The 18019-nt window shown below is 44.3% G+C and overlaps 1 protein-coding gene and 1 long non-coding RNA gene across 12 annotated transcripts in view; one reads left to right on the plus strand and one right to left on the minus strand.

The window, feature by feature from the left end:
* Positions 1–18019, minus strand: part of LOC101939719 (beta-galactoside alpha-2,6-sialyltransferase 1-like) — a 104390-nt gene that overhangs the window by 82200 nt on the left and 4171 nt on the right. Inside the window, exons 2-3 of one of the 11 annotated variants that reach the window (XM_065556986.1) lie at positions 1014–1133; positions 344–397 (exon numbers count right to left, since the gene is read on the minus strand). The exons of the other annotated variants lie outside the window; for them this stretch is intronic. The gene's annotated coding sequence lies outside the window, so the exon portion shown is untranslated. The remainder of the gene's footprint in view (positions 1–343; positions 398–1013; positions 1134–18019) is intronic. 11 annotated transcript variants of the gene reach the window in all.
* Positions 10318–17373, plus strand: LOC135973497 (uncharacterized). Its single transcript, XR_010590376.1, has 3 exons — positions 10318–12688; positions 13329–13414; positions 17263–17373. It is a non-coding gene; the product is annotated as an uncharacterized LOC135973497 (long non-coding RNA).

An 18019-nucleotide genomic window follows, 5' to 3' on the forward strand; every position in this document is an offset into this window, starting at 1 on the left:
TAATTCACCACCAGATGTCAGGGTAGAGCTCATCCTGACTCTGCTTACACATATGTGGGGGCAAAGTGAGTAGTTAAGCATGTTGGTGTTTGTATATACAAAGGGGGGTGTCAGAGGGGACGGAGAGAGTGTGGGGGCCCCAGGCTGGGGGCAGGGTCACATGGAGTTTCACGTGGGGGAGGTCACATGCCCCCCTTGTGGCCCTCCATGAGTACAGTACCAGCAAGAAATGATTTCTACTCACACCACTGGGTATAAAAAGAGCGTCAAGCATTAACCCACCAACTATCCATGTCAGGAACAAAACAACATCTGTTTTCATTAAAATTATACGGAAACTTACTTCCTCCTGAAAGAGGATAAGGTCCCAAGTTGGATAACACGAGACTGATCACTTCTGTAAAACCATAAAAAGGAACAACCATAAAACCTTCATCCACTGTACTGGACAACAGAAAGCACAAAACAGGACAGTTCTATGTTCAGAACGGAAACCCAATCAGTAAGGGACTAAACATTTACTCCTTCTGGATAATATATTCCAAAACTCAGAGATGTAAAGCAAATCTGAAATGTGCAGTGCATTTCTAGAGAATTTATGTCTTGTACGCTGTCCAATCAGACTTCTGGGAATTACCTCCGCATTCCATTCAATGTATAGTAATATACTGTAATAGTTACAAAAGGCAAACATTAAAATACAGTACTGCGTATTAAAATTTTATTCATGGCTGCCTGCTACTTTTATTCTTCTGTAACATATTAGAGTATAGTTGAGAAATAATAGCTCCTTCACTAATTTGGGGGGAGGGAATTTCAGCCCTACCGATGAAGGATTTACAACGTAAGTGTTAACTTGGGTTAATACTAGGAAAACTGCCAACTAAAGATTATATATATATAGACCTAGTGCTCACCTCAAACTCAGTACCTCAGCCAATAAACTGTTTACCCTCCCTCCCATCTTCAATGCCCCATTGTGTAGGGCAGAGTATGGTGGAATATAGACTCACTTGTTCCCTCCTGACTGGAGACCCTTTCTGTTAAGTGACAAAAGATTACAGACAAGACTGATGTCACCAAAGCATCCACCCAGTTATGAAATCTGTAGATCAGACTCCCTCTTTCTGTTCCTAAGGAGAAAAAATGGGAAAAGTCAAATTATAAAAGAAAAGCAGAGTTTCCCATTGTCTAGGTATTCTTGGCACTGCATACTTAAGGGCTATACTGTGGGGGATTATGGGAAGGCTTCAGAATAACTCTGGGTACTTTGGTAAAAGGGAGCATGACAGAGCAGCACCCACACCACCCTATAACTGAGTGCACCTCACACAGCACTGGCCTGACACCACTGGTTGATGCAAAAGGAAATGCTCACCCCTACCCACTCTGAGAAGTCCAGCACCACTGCTGTTATGGACTCACTTTCCCTGGGTCTGCTCCAAAGCCCATTGAAGTCAATGAGAAGTCCTTCCATTGGATCAGCCCCCCGGTGCTCAAGAAGTGCAAAGAATGACTCTGGTTGACACCTTTGCAGGTGAACAAGGCCGTCTGACCTCTTGTTCACCAGCACAATGCCAGCCACAATCTAGCACTGAATCAGCACCTACGATGTCTTCTTATACCCATGATCCAGAGTACACTTTCACCAGGATAACTACATTCAAATAACAAGAACAGTTATCTCTATGGGGGTGATGGAGAGGATGGTTTTTAAAAACACTGCAGAGGTAACATCAGCTCTATAGTTAGATTTGTGTCCTGTGGTTGTCGCAGTAGCTTACAGGCATATTTTAGTTACTAACTATTTGGCAGCTGCAGGTTCCCAAAAGAAATAAATGTTGCCAGCATAATTTTGGCAGAGCACAACATAGAGCAATCTATTTCTGTATTTGCATATTTCCACTGTACCGAGACAAGTTCTCATTGCCTGTGGAGGAGAGAAGGAGAGAGGTTATGTCTCCTTTTCCCCCACTGCCTCTGTGGGGGAGCAGTGGTGCCACCCTGCATTGCCAGTTTCTATTAGATAAAAAGCTGAGAGAAACTAAAGGATGTTTGAAAAGCCAGTGGGCAATATGAGTAAACAAGATACCATCTTGCCTGGAACCCTCACTGGTTTCTGGGCAGACTTTACTAATGAAACAGAAAAGAATAAATTGCAGCAGAGAATTAAATTCAAAACTTGATAAACTTGCTGACAGAGTTATAAACTTGGGAGACATCCAGGCCTCTGCAGCAGCTTACCATGCAAGAGGCAAATATTGGAGAGGTGATGGCAAACCTGATTAAAGAAAACAAGCCATTTAGACACTACAAAGAATCAAACCACAAGTCACTGAATTATATGAAGAAAATGAATCCGCAAACTCAATTGTTTCTTTTGAGAATGGGCTTCCTAGAGCTCACAGAGCCAAATTATATTTAATGTCTGAGATCGGCAGACAAAAATGCACGTTTGCACACCTACATTTGCAAGGGCAACTACCTACCACAACTGCACACATATATCCAGCATGCAGGTATCCAAGTACCTATTTGCACACACAAATGTACAAGTCATGGATGCAACTGTGGTAACTGTGCAAATTTGCACACCTGTCTGTGAGCACAAACATCATTTTTTTTTAAATCTGACCTTTAAACAAGAGGTGGAAGGTGTCCCTTTATCATGTATGTGGAGCAGAGCCTTCAGATGGATCCTGAAGGTGTCTGAAAGCACTGTTAATAATGATAAAAAACAAGAACGGACTCTTCTGCTGTCTGAAAACAATACACTGATATAGTCCCATAGGTTTGCATGGCACTTTACAGACACAAAAAAATATATTGACGGGCACTGAAAGATGTATCCAGCGGGACTTGAAAGAAAACTAGTTGCCTACTCTCGAACATTTCCCTAGTGAGTGGGGAAGCCAATCCTATAAGCTTCTGCAGAATCTGAGCTTTTTGAAAAGCTGCGGTCCTAGCCTTTTCTGTTGCAATGCTAAACTTCAGAATAAAGAGGAGTGTAGATCAAAGCAGTGCTGTCTTCTCGAAACTGTAGGCTAACAGCTGCAGCACTTGTAACAGTTCACAGCTTTCCAAACTGCAGCAGAAAGAAAGCTGACCAGAAAGCTGTGATGAAGAGTTTGAAGCATGTTGTGTTGGTCTTGCTCATTAGCTCAGTAACCTATATCAGTGTTTCTTAAATGCACTGTGGCTGCTTCTGGTCACCAGCAGATTTTTATGACAGCCTCTAAAGTGCTGCAACAATCACTGAGCTGTTACCTATTAATGTCGCTTTGTAAACAAAATAAATCATAATACGCACTGATTCCCTTCTAAATATTACAGTTCAGTACAGACAGAGCTGAACTACAAAGGCATGGGGTTTTTTTCAAGTCACAAAGCATATTCACTGACTAATCACTATGTTTACATCTCGCGCTACCGTAGCTCCGTAAATGGCTGTTGGCCAACGTCACTGTTGGGAAGATCGCCGGTGTTTGGGTAGGTTGAGAGTGTTGGTGACAGAAGGTGGAAGAGTTAAAAATGCCAATGGATATCGGAAAGTTTTTTTAAAAATCAGTTACAGAAAATGACCCTGAATGTGATACAGAGACGGTCCCCACAGAGCCACCTGCTGCTAAGAAAAGGAGAACACAGAAGGAAGAAAAACAAACATTTCTGGACCAGTGGGAAATGCAGTTTTGTGTTTCTGAAGCCATCTGATTTCATTTCTGAGCAAGTTGCAGTGTGCGCTGTTTGTACGAAAGAAATGCATCAAATTAAAATGTCTGCAATGCAATGTCACTATAGCATTCATGCAGGGAAAGTTGAACAGAATTACCACAGTGAGTTTCAGAGGCACAAGCTGTTAAACAATGCAAAAACCAAGCTTGAAAAATAACAGTGACAGCTCAGAGATATATATATTTTTTTTTAATAAAATGGATCAGATATGGGTGGCTACTTTTAAAGTTGCACTACTTTTGGGGAAAGCAAGAAAACCACTCGGCAAGGGAGCATTCATGAAGAAAACTGTTCTGGCCGTACAACCAGAAAATACACTTTTCAGAGATATACCACTGAGCAATGACATGTTACAGAGGAGCACACGAGATCTGGCAAATTTTCTACAAAACAAAACAACTGAAAAAGTCACAGTGAGCCCTTTCTACAGCCTGTGCTTGGATGAGAGCCTTGATGTCATGAGGAATCCCAAGGTCATCATATGTGTTCACTTTTTGGACTGTGATCACCATTGTTCTTCTGAAGGTATTTTACGTCAGGTGAGCCTCAGTGATAGGCCAACTGGCAAACACATTTTTCAATGGGTTCAGGCAAGAATGGAATGCCACCACATTAGCTTTGCCAATCTGTGTGGCTTGACAGTGGACAGGATAGCAGCTATGTAAGTGCACAAGGTGAGTGCTGAACTGCTTCCAAGAAAGCTGCACTCTGAAGCTTTTTTTGTTTCCCTGTTTTGCCCATCAAGAAGCTTCAATGAAAAGCATGGATGAGGTTGATTCCATAGTGAAAAAGTGCATTACTGCTCTCAACGCCAGCGATGTCAATGAAGGGAGATCAGCAACTTTGTGCGAAACGAGCTGCGAGACACCTACGGTGCTGAATTACAACCCAATCCGCTGGCTTAGTTTTAACAACAGTGAACAGAGGCTGTTTGAGCTCCAGGAAGAGCTCGTTGAGGTTCTGAACACAGTTTTGCCGGAACTGTCCCAAAAGCAACAAGATCCAGAAGCACATGGCTGTTTGCTTTTTTTGAAAGAGTGTTTACCCACGCTTGCTTCCGTAAACCTGGAGCTTCAGAAACCTCAGCTAACTTTATCTGACAGCATTGAAGTAATTAATACATTCAGGAAGACAATCATTGATATCGTCCAGCCCCTACATGAGGAAAGAGACTTTTCAGTTTTTTAGGAGCTTAGTCAGTTTCTCAGCTGTCAGGATAAGAATGTGCAGCGAAAGGTCTATTTCACTGTATCTGAATACCTGAGTATCCTCTTGAAGGATCTTGAAAATCATTTAAGTGAGGGAAACTTTTTCAGTCAGTACTCCTTCGTGACCGACCCATTCAGCAATTCTGGTTGAGGCTTTTTGGCTGCAAACAAACTGCCTTACAAAACAGATTAGCTTCCTTTGACTCTTCAGATTTGAGCAGTCTCAAATACCTCATTCTGTAAATGCGCAGTGATGCAAGAATGAAAATATATTTCAGTCAGCCCGGTATTACAGTACAGAAGTTCTGTAGTAATGTGTATCTGTTTGAGGACATCTACAAGCCCCTAGCTAAAGTTGCTTTTCTTTTCTTGTCCCTCTTTTCTACTACTGTGCTGTGTGCACGGCATTTTCTGAAGAACAAATACCAAAACTGCCTCACTGATGCTAACCTGGAAGCTTCTCTTCTAGTTTCACAGGAGACTCAAGATCCTGCAGACTTTCCATTCAAAGAGCTCCTGAACTTTTGCAAGTTGTCTGATCCACACAATGGATGTGTTAAAACCCAGAACTTTAATTTCATTATCACACTGTATTAGTAAAGTACAATATAATAGGAATATGTTTTTAGTTACTACTGTATTATCATTTTTATTACTGGATTGGATTGATTTTTTTTATCCGTGAACGAGGAAGAAATTTTGGACACATTTGCAGATATGTTTTTTCATTATTATTTAGACTTTTATTATGTAAAAGCATTTTTAAATTTAGTTCAGAATTGTTGTACAGATATCCACCTTTTACCAAAAAAGCAAAAGAAACAACAAAAAAGACAAGAACGTGCAAAGCACCTTATTTGTGTTTCTATTGTGTTTAGAGGCAGTAAAGAATAGAGACAACTGTAAATTATTTTTTATTATTGAGTCTGCAAAAAAAAACAACACAAATAAATTACCATGATTTGCATATGTAAATGTGCATATTTATTTGTTTTCCCTAAAGTTAATTAAGTATTTCAGGAAAAACTGTCAGAGCGGCAACCAACAAATTTGCTGTGAGAACCCCTGAAAATAAAGTCACTGTTCTTGTAAGTAAGCACAAGGAGCTCAGACAAAAAACCAGGGGATTCTGCCTAACTAGAGCAGACAGAGAATTCCACTTGATAATCAGCCTTCCTCTCCCATGATCTAAAACAGACTGCGCATTATTCAAGTATCTGCTGAGCTCCCCAGGGTAAGATGCAGACCTCGCCATGAATCCACAGAAGCAGGGGTGAAAGTTGGCCGGTACGGGCCGGTACAGTGTACCAGTAAGAAGTGGCTGCCAGTACCGGCCCATATGCAGCCGACATTAAGTGCTTTAATATCGCTGTCCCTTTTCACACACACACACACACACACACACACACACACACACACACACACACACACACACACACACACACACAGAGGCGACCCTACTGGCAGGGCCGCCGACTGGGGGGCAAAAGGGGCAGCTGCCCTGAGGGCCAGTTATTTAAAAGGGCCCGGGGCTTCCAGACACCGACGCCCCTACTGCAGCAGCGGGTGGAGCCCCGAGCCCTTTTAAATCGCTGCCGGGGCTCTGGATAGCACAGGCCAGGCAGCGTGGATGGGCTGACTCAGGGAGGCTGACCCCCCCCAGTCCCGCCCTGTCCCTTCCACCCGAGGTGCCGGGCAACCGTACAGGTAAGTCTTCTATGTTACTTTCACCCCTGCACAGAAGCCACTTTCCCAGGGGATATGTACAGTACCTAGTAGCCAACAGCCCATTCTCCATTGCACTTTCTACAGGAGAGTGAGAAATTAAAAGGAAAAAATCTAAGAACGAAGGGGCAGGAATCACCTAATCTCCTTTCACTGGGGCAGCATGACAAAGTCCATTCTGCTCTGAATTAGGCTAACAGCCGGTCCTGAGGAAGAAGGACAATAAAAGCATAAGGAGATGGTATTAAGATATTTAGATCCTCATACAGTTAGCTTTTAAATGGTCCCGACTCATCTCTGAAGTTAACACCTTGTGGGGTTAGTAACATTAGGAGAGTGTCTACACATTTATTGCTGCTATAAACAGGTGGAAACAGCTGTCTGTATAGCCATCTATGTATTTATATGGCTTTCTTTGCCATGGTATCCTAAAGCCCTGCCTAAGTAGCTAAGAAAAACAAATACAAAAATAAACTCTTGCTTTGCCAGCTGTAGGGGAAAATTTGGATAGGTAGTGGACTTTTTTCAGTATTATATATATATATACACACACACACACACCCAGATGGGTGAGTGTGCATTCACATGCAAGCTTGTGCACATGAGATTCACAGATGGGCCAACAAGGAAAAGCTACCTGAAGAAACTGGGATTGCATTAGGTTCCACTGAAGTCAGTGGCATTTTTATTTCTTGTAGGAGTGAATTCCTTAGTCTAGATCCAGCTCCCACTGAAGTTCTGACTATCTCCAGTGCTCACATGTATTCCTGTATGTCTCAGCTGACCCAACCCAATGGGGTGCTCAATCCAACAAAAATTAGGCAAGGGACCTTGAACGGCACTCAGTTTTCAACGGGGAGTCAGCACAAAGAGTGGAGCACTGTGGTGGTGTATTCACAGCAACCAAGTTGCCGAGTAGATGGATTGCTGCATTTTGTGCTAGTGGGAGTCGTTAGAAGGGGTGTGGTTTTATTCCCAGGTATTCTGAATTGCAGTAATTAAGCCTGGCAGTCACAGATAGAAAGATCATCATGGCCATAACTAATAGGATGGGGCAACAGTCTTCTAGCCAGTCACAGGATTAGTGGGCATTTTTTAAAGCCATGGATACTTGCATATTGAATAGCATTGAAAAATCCAAAAGTAACCTGCAGCAACATTATAACCAATGGGCAGATGCCCTCAACAGAGGAGAGTTCCTCAATGTGCTTCCTATCAGTATCACCTCTATCTTGCCTCTCTTGAGCTTTGGCCTGCTTCTCTCCATCCAGCTGCTGTCCTCTGCATGGCACGGGAAGACGGTGCTGTTTACACTGATGGTTTGTTATTGAGTGTTGAAATGTGTAGTGTTTCGTGTTAAGAAAAACAGCTTTAAATAATCGGTTTAAAGAGACACAGAATCACAGAGTTTCTAAAGTAAAATATTGAGAGGAGTAGGTTCAGAGAAGGGCGATGAGAATGGCTTGAGGTCTAGAAATCACATCTTACAATGAAAGCCAAAGGTGCTAAAGAGAAAGGTAAGAGATGCCTTGATCACAGTCTATAATTACCTACAGGGGTAAAAGATGTGATGCTTTTTAATCTAGCAGACAAAGATGTTACAAGAGCCAAAGACTAGAAGTTGAAGTCAACAAGTTTCAAACTAAATAAGATGTGTATTTTTAACAGTGAGGGCAATAAACCACTGGAACAGATTATCATAGGAAGTAGTGGACTCTCGATTACTTCTTAGGGTATGTCTACACCCAGCCGCTAATTCGGCGGCTGGCAATCGAAGTTCTGGGTTCGACTTATCGCGTCTTGTCTGGACGCGATAAGTCGAACCAGGAAGTGCTTGCCGTCGACTGCGGTACTCCAGCTAAACGAGAGGAGTACCGCGGAGTCGACGGGGGAGCCTGCCTGCCGCGTGTGGACCGAGGTAAGTTCGAACTAAGGTACTTCGAACTTCAGCTACGTTATTCACGTAGCTGAAGTTGCGTACCTTAGTTCGATTTGGGGGTTTAGTGTATACCAAGCCTTAGAGTCTTTAAATCAATGTCCTTCTAAAAGACATTCTAGTTCACCTGAAATTTGATGGGCTATGCACATGAATCACTGGGGAATTCTACAGTCTGTGTTATGCAGGAGATCAGACTATTTGATCAATGATCCCTTTTGGCCTTGAAGTCTATGAAAAGTTTGGACCTACCAATCTTCACAGCATCCCTTTCACATTCTAGTTTTTAAACTGGCACATTTGAATTTACGTAAAAGGCAAGTTCAAAAACAATCACATACCCTTTACTATTGGCATTGGAGCTAAATGTTGCCAGTCAAGTGACACAACTTTTAAATACACACTTGGTGATGAAGACTTATATGTGGATGGAGATTAAGTAATACCAGATCTCATAAGTCTGCACTTTGTCAATTATTAGACGTAATCCAACTCTGTCTCACATTGGGAACCCTACTTTCCTCACACACATTTCCAAATTACATCATGTGATTTAGTCAGTAACAGCTACAAGCACTTTGCTAAAATTCAGGCATTTCTATCATTTGTCTGGATACAACTTCAAGTCTCAGTAAACAAGGCCAGGTTTAACTCTATGCACTGTTCCAAGGTTTGACTTAACCAAGTTAAAACAAGTTTCCAAAGAAACAGTAACCTCATTATTTTACAAAGCGTCCTTGTTGCCACAGCCTTGTCGCAAACTTTGGTTGCAAAGGACTTTCTGTCTTATAGGAACATAAGGCCAACTCAAGAAAATGTTAGGTGATGTCTGAGAGTTCCTAACAGACATTACAGGGAATTTGGTACATGTCCAAAGAGAGGATGACTCTTCTTAGTCAAAGAAACAATTTTAAACTCACTTTTCTATTTAGCCAGAGAGGTACCTAATGGGAGCAATGTGTCATAAAGGCCTGTAAATAAAAGCCTCAATCCCTTGTGTCCACTGCCTGAAACTGAATTCTTTCCTCAGTAAGATTGGGGGTATTTTGTCTATTAAAAAGGAGGTACCGTGAAGATACACAAAAATATGGCTCTGGTTATCTCCTCCACTTCCATAAGGGGAGAAGAGTCAGAGTGGACAGATCTAGCTTGGGAGACACAAAATGGGGGAGCACCATTTCTGTGACACTGTCCCTCCCTCTTGGACCTCCCAAGAAGCCTCTTTGTTGGAGCTCTTCTTGGTTAGTCCACCCCAGATTTTCAGGGCTATGAGGGGCTGATGCCAGCCAATTGCCATTCTCTGCAACATGCTGGCCTCCACAGGCCAAGGATATGTTCCTGCCAACACTTTGGGAGAGCTACATAAATAAAAGGAAATAGGTTATTTAACTTAGGCTCAGCACATGTGTCTCCCGCAAAGCAGCAGCTTCTGATGAGCCAAGTAGCTGTGTTGCCAGTGAGGGGGAGAACCCAGGAGAATAGCAGAGGGCTGCTCCTCCAAGACTGGAGCTTCCCTTTTCTGTTTATTCCCAAAGTCTGCAGGGTCAGGAGATAAAAACCCACTCCACAGTCCCATAAACCCTCCCACTTCTGAGGGAAAAGGAAGTTCACCTCCCAAGAATTTCATGGGCCTTTCTCCCAAATATTTCCTTGGGAGGATACAAAATGACCCCATGTCTTTAAGAATTCCTTACCTCTGTTATTTAAGACCTTGGAAATACTATAGATTCTGCAAAACGCTACTGTAATAAGAATTGCTGTAGCACTGTAAGTATGGTGTTTCATTTCTTCCTGGACTAGAACAGATGAATCCCAATCCATTGCAGTAAAAAGAATTTTTACTTTTACTAACCAGTAGCAGTTAAAAGAATTAAGCCCCCACCACATTTAAGGCACGTCTACACATACAGCACTCAGCGTATCTGATAAAGAGGCTCTATGCCAATGGGAGAGCTCTCCCATGAGCATAATAAACCACCTCTGCGAGCAGCAGAAGTTATGTCGGCGGGACATAGCGCTGTCCACACTGGTGCTTATGTCAGTGTAACTTATGTCACTCAGGAGCTTGGTTTATTCAGACTCCTGAGCGACATAAGTTCTGCATACATAAGCTGTAGTGTAAACATAGCCTTAGAGGTAGGGTGACCATACATTCCATTTTGGCCAGGACAGTCCTTTTTGTAAGCCCTGTCCCAGCCGTTCTGACTTTTTTGGCAAAACTGGGTGGACCACAAGCTAAATATGAGTCAACAGCGTGATGCTGTTGCAAAAAAAGCAAACATGATTCTGGGATGCATTAACAGGTGTGTTGTGAGCAAGACACGAGAAGTCATTCTTCCGCTCTACTCTGTGCTGGTTAGGCCTCAACTGGAGTATTGTGTCCAGTTCTGGGCACCACATTTCAAGAAAGATGTGCAGAAATTGGAGAGGGTCCAGAGAAGAGCAACAAGAATGACTAAAGGTCTTGAGAACATGGCCTATGAAGGAAGGCTGAAAGAATTGGGTTTGTTTAGTTTGGAAAAGAGAAGACTGAGAGGGGACATGATAGCAGTTTTCAGGTATCTAAAAGGGTGTCATAAGGAGGAGGGAGAAAACTTGTTCACCTTAGCCTCTAAGGATAGAACAAGAAGCAACGGGCTTAAACTACAGCAAGAGAGGTTTAGGTTGGACATTAGGAAAAAGTTTCTAACTGTCAGGGTGGTTAATACTGGAATAGATTGCCTAGGGAGGTTGTGGAATCTCCATCTCTGGAGATATTTAAGAGTAGGTTAGATAAATGTCTATCCAGGATGGTCTAGACAGTATTTGGTCCTGCCATGAGGGCAGGGGACTAGACTCGATGACCTCTTGAGGTCCCTTCCAGACCTAGAATCTATGAATTGCTGAATATTTCATCACCTTTGAGAGGTTGTGTGTACTCCATGAAATTCCTGAAGACCAAAACATGACCATTTTGATTGCAAAGTTGTCTGGGAGAGCTCTATATATATTCAATAAGATGCCAATTAGAGATGCTTCAGATTATGGTAAATTCAAGGAAATGGTTTTAAAACAGTTTCAGATTACACCTGAAACATATAGAGTAAAATTTAGTGGGTTAAGAGGGGTGCTGGGACGAGTAATGTAGTATATGTAAACCATATGAGAGATTTGATGGTAAGTGGGTAAGGGGAAAAGGTATTACAAGCTTTGAAGGAATGTGTGATCTTGTTGCTCAGGAATATTTCCTGAGTATATGTAGTGATGACGTAAAACAGTGTTTACGGGGGAAAAAGTGAAAACTGTTGAAGAACTTGCTATTCTAGCTGATGAATTTGAACAAACCCAAGCATCTTTAGAAATAAATCACAGACGGAGGGGTTTAAGTTTGGTGGGAAGCAGGGTCCCCATTTTGCCCCTGGGAAGAAGGACGGTGGATGGGAGTCTGGACGTTTACCTCCCAAAGTCCATTCCTCTAGTCCTCATCCCAAATCTCCTGTAAAAACAGAAGAGCCCAGCAGGTGCTATCACTGTAATTCCACTGAGCACCGAAGGAATAAATGCCCTGTGCCGGGGGGAAACAGGCAGCAAGCAGCCCATGGAAATGCTGCTACCCAGAGCACAGAGGCACCTCAGGCAATTGCCACTTATCATACAGGGTTTGTAAAAGTAGCCTCTGCACAGCCAGGCAGGAAGCACATAAAGGCTGTCAAAATTAATGGCAAAGAACCCCTTGGGTGGAGGGATACAGGTGCAGAAATTTCTGTAGTCAAGCGAAAACTTGTTCAGGAAAAAGACTTACTGCCAAGGAAGATGGCACAGCTTTTGTTAGTAGAAGGTCACAAAATCCTTGTGCCTTTGGCTAAAGTGCACATGGAAACTGAGGACTTGGAAGCTGAATTGACTGTGGCAGCTGTACCAGTCACTATTATTACTGGGGAACGACCTTTTCAATGTAGCTCAGGCTGTAAAGGGGTCTGCCAGCAGCAAGGAGGAATACCGTACTGAAACCCCAGAGGGAAAGGGTGAAGTCTCAGAAACTGCGGGGGAGACGGGAGAGTGCCTCTTTAATTCCTCTGCAGCAATGGGAAACAGTCTGCTACCAGGGGTGAGTGTGGTTGAGACCAGTTCCTCCTGCCCAATAGCTAAAGGCAGCATTTCCTCCCGGGGGGCAGGGAGCGTATTGCCAGTCAGTGAAAAAACTGTCCAGGTTGCAGGCTGCTCACAGTTGAGCAGTTGAGCAAGAGACAGACCTCACTCTAGGGGGCATAGGAAGATGTGTCCTAGAGGGAAGCCCGGAGGAGGGTAATGGAATCCTCAAGACCACTGCGATGGCTGAGGGTTCTGTAGTGGCTGCCAGTGAAAGGACTGTTCTGGCTGTTAGCTGAGCCCTTCACAGCTGATCAGAGGATACATCCCACTCTAGAAAGCACAGAGGTGTGTGTCTTAGAGGGGGGTCCAGAGGGGGAAGTTGAGAAGAAATTTGGGGAATTATGGGAATATCTCCTCACTGATTACATGGGAGGGTTTGCCCAGGACAGAACTGCTGTTCCAGCATCTGTGCTCCCAGGCACCCGACCTGTGTCTCAGGTTTTAAGAGGGAACTGTGTAACTGACCTCCCAAGGGGAGCAGTCATACAGCTGACCTCTTGGGGACAGACAGAGGGGTGGCAGAGGGTATCCCAATCCAGGTCCCACTTTTGCTATTCCTGATGTACTTGTGAAAACTAACTCTGTCTCTTTAGTAGGATTCTTATCCTGTCTTAAAGACTTGAGTGTCAGTGAAAATGCTAATGACCCACCGGAGAAAGGGGAGGAGGAAGCCATTTCCCAGGTGGGTAAGATTACTCCTGAGAGAATTATGCACCACTGTGCATGCACAGAATTCATGTACCCCGAAGATTTCTTTGCTTCCCTGCAGAAAAATGACTTTCTGACAGGAAAGCAAAGGGAAGATGCAAAACCAGTCACACGCCACTCCCTTGCTGTGAGGTACATCATTTCAGGCACCCTGAGCAGCTGGTGGAGAGGTAAATCACCGCAGGGCTGGGGACACCCAGCCAGTGGCTTCTACCCTGAGCCGGGATCAGCTGCTAGTCCTGGCTGTGCTGGAGGCAGGAGAGGATGGGACTTCCTCTTCCCCTACAAGGAGTGGCTGGGGCTGCATCAGACCGACCCCCAGAAACCTTCCCCAGCTGCAGGAAGCTCAGCATCCTCCCCTGCTTCCTGCCTCCATCGTGCCTCAGCTGTGGGGGGAGGGGTCACTGTATGGGGAGCTGCTCCCTCATCCACCCAACCCCTGTGCATCCCGAACCTCCCATACCTAGACACCCCTGCCAAACCTCGCCCTGTACGTCCAGAACCCCCCTAGCCCTCCATACCTGAAGCCCACCCCACTGAATCTCAACCCCCCTGCATCCAGAGCCCCTGCCTCCAGACCCACACCCCTGCACCAAGATCACCCCACTGAGCTCCCTGCACTCAAACCCCCACCCTGAGGAGTCCCACCGCCCTGAGCCCCACATCCAGCCCCCGATGCCACTGACACCCAACTAGCTGCACCCAGGCTCCCACCCCACCAAGCCCCACTCCCCCAGCATCCAGCCCCCCACCACCGCTGAAACCCCACACCAGACCCTCCGCTGAGCCACAACCACTTTCTCCTGGAAGCCCCTGCAGAGTCCCATTGCCCCTGCACCTGGAACCCCCCCAATGAGCCTCTGCGCATCCAGATCCCCCCCACACTTAGACACCCACTGAGCTGCTTGCACCCAGATTGTCCCACACAGAATCCTCTCACCCCACACCTGGATCCCCCCACACTTGGATCCTGCCTGGTTGAACCTGCCTGCCCGACACCTGGGGCTCCTGGTGCAGAGGAGCAGGGCCCCAGGGTGTTTCTGGGGCAGGCCCAGCCCTTGTACTGTGTCAGGGTCAGGTGCAAGGGGTGGAGGCCTGCAAGGTGATCTCCCCCACTTCGTGTAGCGAGTGGCCTGTGCTCCCTGCTGCCATGCTGGAGCCTCTGCATTTATTTATTGACAAATAAATCTGCAGAATTATGCATAATTTTAAAATATTGTGCAGAGAATTCTTATATTTTTGGCACAGAATGCCCTCAGGAGTATAAGATCCATCAAGCTGCTAAGGAAAAACTGCTAAAAGATCACAGCCCTCTAGAAGAAGGGGGTGGGGAAAGTCCCAATGTTTGGAGTGAGAATGAGAAAGAAACCATGTAGGGAGGGAGGGATTTTTTGCATGGGCATAACCCTGGAGATGGAATGCAACTCCACAGGGGCCAACCTGTAACATGCTAGATCCTCTTACATTCTTATCTCTCCAAAGTCCCAAAGTCATACATAAACTGAGAACCTTTACTAAAGGGGATACTGGACAAAACACTATAGGGGAAGAAAGACTCATAAGATAAGTCTCATGATTAGGGCTACGATTTTGTCATGGAGGTCACGGAATCCGTGACTTCCAGAGACCTCCGTGACTTGAGCCCCCAGGGCCTGGGAGCTGTAGGGTCCCCCGCCACTCCTGGCAGCTGGGAACTACGGGGGCTGAACTCCCAGCCGCAGAGGGCAGCAGGGGTGCCCCGCAGCTCCCAGCCGGGGCGGGAAGCTGGCGTGGCTCGGACCTCCCAGGCAGCAGTGGGCAGGGGTGCCCTGGATCTCCCAGACAGTGGGGAGACCCCGAGCTCCCGGCTACCACACGCAGCAGGGCCCCCATGAGCCCCCCAGCCACCGTGGGAACCCTGGAGCCACCGCCGCCGGCCAGGGTGCCCCGGAGCATGGACCCCCACCATGGGCAGTGGGAGGGACACTGCAGCTTCGAGCCAGGCCCCCCCTGGTAGTGTGGGGAGCCTGCAGCTCCTCATTTTGTCATACATATTTTTAGTAAAAGTCACGGATAGGTCACGGGCTTCCATGAATTGTTCTTTATTGCCCATGAGAGGTCCATGATTTTTACTAAAAATATATGTGACAAAATCTTAGCCTTACTCATCATAAGGTTATGACGAAGAATTTGGTGCTGATGGTAAATCCTTTAAAAATGTATAACATACATGATTTTGGGGCGGGGGGGGAATTTAAACATGGTAAAAGTGATATCAAGGCAGTCCAATAACGATACTGCTTCTCAGCTAATACAAAGGGTTCCCATCATATGAAAAAGGTATATAAGGCAGGGGAGTGACATCATCAGGGTTCTTCACTGATGCCCCACCCAAAGAGACTCCTGGAAACAACTGAGGAACAAAGACTGAACTGGGGGGAAGTGCTGGACCCAGGTTAAAGGGATTTTTTTAGCCTTTGAATGAAACACCTGGGGATTCCAAGCAGTAAGTTAGTGCAACCTGCCCCTTAAGAGCCTGCAGCCTGCTTGCATCAACATTTAGAGTGAGAATTTGCTATTCATATCCGATCTATGTAGAATATTAAGCTTAATTTGCGTGTTTTGTTTATTTGCTAGGTAATCTGCTTTGATGCATTTGCTATCCCTTATAATCACTTAAAATCTATCTTTTGTAGTTAATAAACTTAAACTTCCAGTGCAAGATGGTATAATTTGGGGTTTACACTCCAGAGAGGTGGTGCATGCCTCCTCTGACTAACCTCCTCTTCTACTGTGCTAAGCAAAAGGGAAATGTTTGAGGGGAAACTAGAGAGTATAGCAGGTGTAGAACATAATACTCCCAAATATTTAGTGCAGATCCAGCAAAATGGGAAAGTTGGGTGCAATCTTTTTGTAAACTAGCTTGTGATGTGCGCATTACAGCACAGATAAGAGAGTGAGTAACTCACCTTATTTAACCCTCTTTTAGCCATGAGTGTAACAAATGTGGAAGGACAGAAAAGGAGTATGTGCACTAGAAGTTACATCTATTTTTCAGGTTTCAGAGTAGCAGCCGTGTTAGTCTGTATCCGCAAAAAGAACAGGAGTACTTGTGGCACCTTAGAGACTAACAAATTTATTTGAGCATAAACTACAGCCCACTTCATCGGATGCATGTAGTGGAAAATACAGTAGGTACTGTATACAGTACTGCATTTTCCACTACATGCATCTGATGAAGTGGGCTGTAGCCCATGAAAACTGATGCTCACATAAATTTGTTAGTCTCTAAGTTGCCACAAGTACTCCTGTTCTTTTATCTATTTTTCAGCTATCCAAACTCATTTTCTGTAATCTGCATCTTCCACCCTTGAGTAATGCCAGTGAAACTCCACTGCTATTTTTGGACAAGATGACATGGTGCTGAATTATTTAAACAACCAAAGATTTAAGCTGCTGCTTAAATGTGTCTTAAATTATGAAAATACACAGTTTATGAAAGGATACTTATAAAATGGAGGGCTTGCACCTTATGCTAGAAAATTTTATTTCAACAGGCAGGAAGGCTTTTCACAACATTTAACAATAAGACCTTTTGAAATCCTCTTTTTCACCCAGAGCTCAGAAAGAATCTTTCTTCCATTATGTTCAGCAGCTATGGGATTTTTCTGACACTTGTCCCTATCAGATGTTTTGTTTTTAATGCTATCAGCGATTATATCAGTTTACAGTAAACAGTTATGTGATATTATCAAAAACACTTCTTCTAATGAAACCACTAATTCCAGTAATTCCTCTTTCATGTTCTCAATTTGTATTCTATTGTGACTTCCCTTAAAATAGGTATGCGAGTAATGTGAACTGGATCTGACCCTCCCCAAAAAAGTGACAAAGAATGGAGAAGATAAAAAATGTTAAATGGGTAAACTGATGTTTTTCCTAACGCTAGTCTGATTTTTAAAATAAAAATATAAAAAAATTAAATAATGAAGTATCTACAAGCTACTGCAAATGGCTATGCTAGGAATTAAATAATCAAATACATAATTAACTCAAATGAGTGGCTTCATCTGAAAACAAATTACGTTCCTAGGAAGGTGTGGAAGAGAACAAAGAACCAAACATACTTCCAGGAAACTTCTAGGCACCTCATCTGACCTTCTTTCATACTACTATAATTCTAGAGGGTGGAAAAAATCCTAGATTATCTACTCCTTTGCTAAATGCAACAATAAAGAGCCACACAGGTTAATCCCTCCTCTACTGGTTCTGCAGCACCTAACTAAAACCCTATTCCCAGAGTAGTACTGACATCAACGGATGAGACCTGCGTGCAAAGATGTTTTGGCAGGTTGTGGCAATTACCAGTTTGGGCGTGTCAAGGTTTCTTCCCCACTCTGAACTTTAGGGTACAGATGTGGGGGCCTGCATGAAAATTTCTAAGCTTAACTACCAGATTAGATCTGGTCCACTGCCACCACTTCCAATGTGCTAATTTACTTTCCTGGGTAGCCTTGAGAGACTTTTCACGAATTCCCTGGTGAATACAGATCCAAACCCCTTGGATCTTAAAACAAGGAGAAATTAACCATCCCCCCTC

Source organism: Chrysemys picta, chromosome 9 (assembly GCF_011386835.1).
Source record: "Chrysemys picta bellii isolate R12L10 chromosome 9, ASM1138683v2, whole genome shotgun sequence".
NCBI classification, from domain to species: Eukaryota; Metazoa; Chordata; order Testudines; family Emydidae; genus Chrysemys; species Chrysemys picta.